Raw genomic sequence first — 4111 nt, 5'->3', positions numbered from 1 at the left:
AGAGGAGGAGGAGGAGGAGGAGAAGAAGAAGGAGGAAAAAGAAGAAGGAGGAAGAAGAAGGAGGAGAAGAAGGAGAAGGAAAAAAAAGAGAAGGAGGAGAAGGAGAAGGAGGAGAAAGAGAAGGAGAAGGAGGAGAAGGAGAAGGAGAAAGAGAAGGAGGAGAAGGAGAAGAAGAAGGAGAACGAGGAGAACGAGGAGGAGAAGACCTTTTTGAAACCTGATCTGAATCTCTTTCTACGTTGAAATAGAACCGTTGAGGCTCTTTGTTGCAGGCTCTGAGTTTACCTCTTTTTTGGAAAAAAAGGTGTGCAAAGCAAAGGATGAAAGAGAGATGGTGGGTTTAAAATTCAAATTTCAAATTTTTATGTTTTTTATTTTTGAACTAAAAGTAAAAATACCTTTTTATATAGGCTTTGGGCTTCAATAAATGAAAGCAACCGGGGTAAAAAGATACTTCACAAAAGATTCTTATGTTATTTGGACGGAAAGATACTTCACAAAAGATTCTTATGTTATTTGGACGGTTGTTAATATTTGAGATTTTCTAGACCTAACAACCCCCAAATAACATAGGTTAAAGTTAAAGATTTTTGTAAACCGCATTTTTTCTTTTACCGCCCCTATAAGCATTTTGGACTTGTACTTTCAAACCTGAAAAAACAAAAGTTTTAGTGAGTAAAAAGTTTGAATTTTAAAATTTAAAGCTCTTCTTTCTTACACCACTACCTATTCTCTTTCTCTCTTTGCCATCCCCCATCATCTCTCTCCTTGCCCTCCCCCATCTTCTCTCTCTTGATCTCTCTCCTTGCCCTCCCCATCCTCACTCTCTTGTCTTGGAAAAAAAAAAATGCCCATGCAAACTTGGAAGAGCTGGTGATCTGCATTTTGGTAGAGATTTTTCTTATGTTCCTATCTCTCTCCCCTTGCTCCTCCATGGCCGCCATTTCTTTTGCTGCAAGTGAACGGGATCATCAGAGGTCTCTCTCTCCTTGCTGCTTTGAGGCCCCATTGTAAGGTATGCAGAAAAATTGAGCATGATTTGACCCTGCAACTCGAATGTCCACATGGCCAATCCATACCAGCTGTTGAGTTTGCAAGCTTTGGGAACCTTGAGAAAGCCTTGTCTATAGTGCAAAAGGTACAAAGGCTCACATTCTAGTTTATCTCTCTCCCTTTTTTGAGTGTTAACCTCGCTCTCTCAACTCAGTTTCACTGGTCTCTGTCTCTTTATCTCTGTGTCTTAACTTTAACAACTGTGTTTTTGACAAGCCTGTGATGGCAAGGTTAACTGTTCAGTTCCAGTCACAGAGGAGGTTCTTGGGTCAAGAAGCTCTTGTGGAGACGTTTAAAAACGTTTTGCAGTTCAGGCCACATGTTAGAATGGGCAAAGTAGTGATACCTTCCTAGAAGGGTTTGGCCTTGTATATTAAAAAAACAATCATTTTCATTTTATTGCAGAGTCTAAATGTTTAAAAATATGCTCCATCTATTTTTCATGTTTTGATTCCATTTTTTTGCCCTTGATTATGCAATTCTTTTCATAGCTAAAGGATTAAATTTTGGATCAAGTGAATGATTTATTATTATTTTCCATATAATAATTATCTGATGATAGGAAAGGTCGGAGTAATGGTTTTGTTTATGTTATGATTTCTCGTTCTTTTCATAGCTAAAAGATTAAACTCTGTTGAGTAATGGTTTTATTTATTGGTTTGATCTATTCTCTACCTTGCTAGACATGAAGAATCAGGATCAAGAGTTGCGAGGTTCACAACTTACTCCGCGCATTTTGAATGGGAAACTGTATGGGGCAGTGAGAGTAGGCGGCTCTGATTTGAAGTGTGGTGATGAAGATATTTGGTTTCAAAGTCATAAAGTATAAGGCATGAAGGCTTCTAGCTCATGTATTTTCAAGGCCAAAAATTCTTGAAAATTACTTCATGCATTCTATTTCTTCAACATGTTCCAAAATTCTTGAAAATTACTTCATAATGAACTTGTAACAATCATCAAATCTTGCACTTTTTGTACCAATGGTTGATGCTAATGATTGTATAGTTTGGACCCTCTCAACATATGTACCTGATGTGCTCGAGCTAATATTTTATATCAATGATGTAGAGCACCTCCAACGTTTTGGCAGGTATTGGTATGGAATTTGAATAAAATTTTCCTTGAAGAGAACAGGAAGAGAATGCATGCAAATGATATTATAGACTCGAGCCCTTTACAACTGCAATTAATAACATTGTCTTCAACCATCAAAGAAACTTTTCACCTCTTTCTTTCTCTAAAAAGTGTGCAATCATCCTTTGGAGATGTCAAATATTGGAACGATGAAATAATTTCTTCTTGTAATTTAGAAAATACATTAGTTAAGACACGTGTTGCATAGTCTTCGAAAGGGCACATTGTTCGAATATCTACGGTTGGACGTTTGTTGCATCAAACGTCGTTGGCCCACTACGTCTCACATCTCAATAACAATTGTCATTTACAAAAAGGAGACAAAAAACATAAATAAAGAATAACATGCCAATATACTAAAACAATAAAGAAGACAATGAGATCATCATTTCTTATAGCTGATTTATCAATTCACTAAGCGGAGTTTGTGAATCCAAGAATCGTTTCACAAATGCATTGATGGACTTTGAACGTCCTATTGTCTTCATTCCAAAAAAAAAATGGCTTCTCAAGTATGGTAATGCCCAAAACTCTTTTAAATTCCACAAGTTGTTAATATGTATATTAGAATACAATGCAAACTTATTGACTAATGCATGCCAACCTTTTTCAAATTCTTCAATGGACTCAATATTATATAACTTATAATTACCAAAGAGGAGGGAAAACCAACCAGATAATTTTGATAATAAGTATATATACAAAATTCATTTAGTATTGGGGAGTTCCATGCTGATTGCTTTTTTGAGAGCCAAGTCCTGAGCAGTTAGGATTGTTTGTGGCATCTTTCCATTCATTAGGCCTACAAATACCTACAACTATATAATGCTTTAGAAACACTAGAAACGTATAAGCATGCTAAAACACACATCATTGGTAAGAATATTAAAGAATTCAAAGGAAAAAATTTGTTGAAGAAGACACCTTCATTGCTCAAGAAAAAGATTGAACTCTTTCGTCTCGCAGTATAGCACACCCAAATAAATAAGTGTCACCATGGTTATTGATGCCCACTCAAATGTTGAATGGCATAGAGTAACCATTTGACCAGTAGGTTGTATCGAAAATTACCACATCACCGAAGATCTCATGCACAAAAACAAGAACCATGGGACTAAACATTATGCTCCAACCTATTATCTTCACCAACTATAAAATCGTACTTAAAATCTTTATCTTTCATTTGCTTACATATTGTTAAGAGAATATGAGCATCATTGTTGCGGTTCGCATTATTCATAGCACATACAAAGTTATAGATATCCTTATCTATAAATGGTAATTCCCCTGGTTTAAGACCTCTATCTATTTCATACAACCGCATCATATCTCTAACACATGTACTATCTTTGGCAAATTGTAGAATACAATGCTTGTAGCTTTCTAAAATACTACAATAAATAGGTAGAAATCTAACTTCTTGTGGCTCGAGAAGATCATGATTGTGTAAGTTATCAAAGGTTACAACATGCCAATATGAAATATCCGAATCCATGACTTTTGCGATACTCATATGTACACAATTGCATCTCCTTGATGATCGATCTCTTTCTCCTTTATTTTCAGAAAACTCTTTATTTGTTAAATGGCCCACCCCATGGAAAACATAATATCTTATAGTAGTTCTATTGCTATCACCTTCACTTCCAATTGTTCATTGACAGCTCACTAAAAACCCCATGCCTTGACAAAATTCTTGTAAAATTCATAAGAACCATCATGAGTTGAAAATATTTTTCCATGGCATGAAACTAAATCACTAGGAACTATTTCTAACAGGTTTTCTTCAATTGAAGCTATGCCCTCTACAAGCATGGTTTCAATTGGAGGAGTTTCTATATGGGATCTACTTGTCTACTTGTAAAAAAAGACTCATGTTTGATTGTAACTACCTGCAAAAAAATGGCTCAAATTGATAATGTTG

At 35.6% G+C, this 4111-nt stretch overlaps 1 long non-coding RNA gene across 1 annotated transcript; it reads left to right on the top strand.

The window, feature by feature from the left end:
• Positions 1 to 728: 728 nt before the first annotated feature.
• On the top strand, positions 729 to 2014 carry LOC148779518 (uncharacterized). The gene is made up of 2 exons (XR_016046473.1): positions 729 to 1138; positions 1737 to 2014. It is a non-coding gene; the product is annotated as an uncharacterized LOC148779518 (long non-coding RNA).
• The last annotated feature ends 2097 nt before the right edge of the window (positions 2015 to 4111 follow it).

The sequence above is a fragment of the Amborella trichopoda genome, chromosome 12, assembly GCF_054954075.1.
Source record: "Amborella trichopoda isolate Santa Cruz 75 chromosome 12, AtrichopodaSantaCruz75HAP2 v2.0, whole genome shotgun sequence".
Classification (NCBI taxonomy): domain Eukaryota; kingdom Viridiplantae; phylum Streptophyta; class Magnoliopsida; order Amborellales; family Amborellaceae; genus Amborella; species Amborella trichopoda.
Note: the sequence above shows the minus strand (reverse complement) of the source record. Positions and strands in the feature narration are given on the sequence as shown.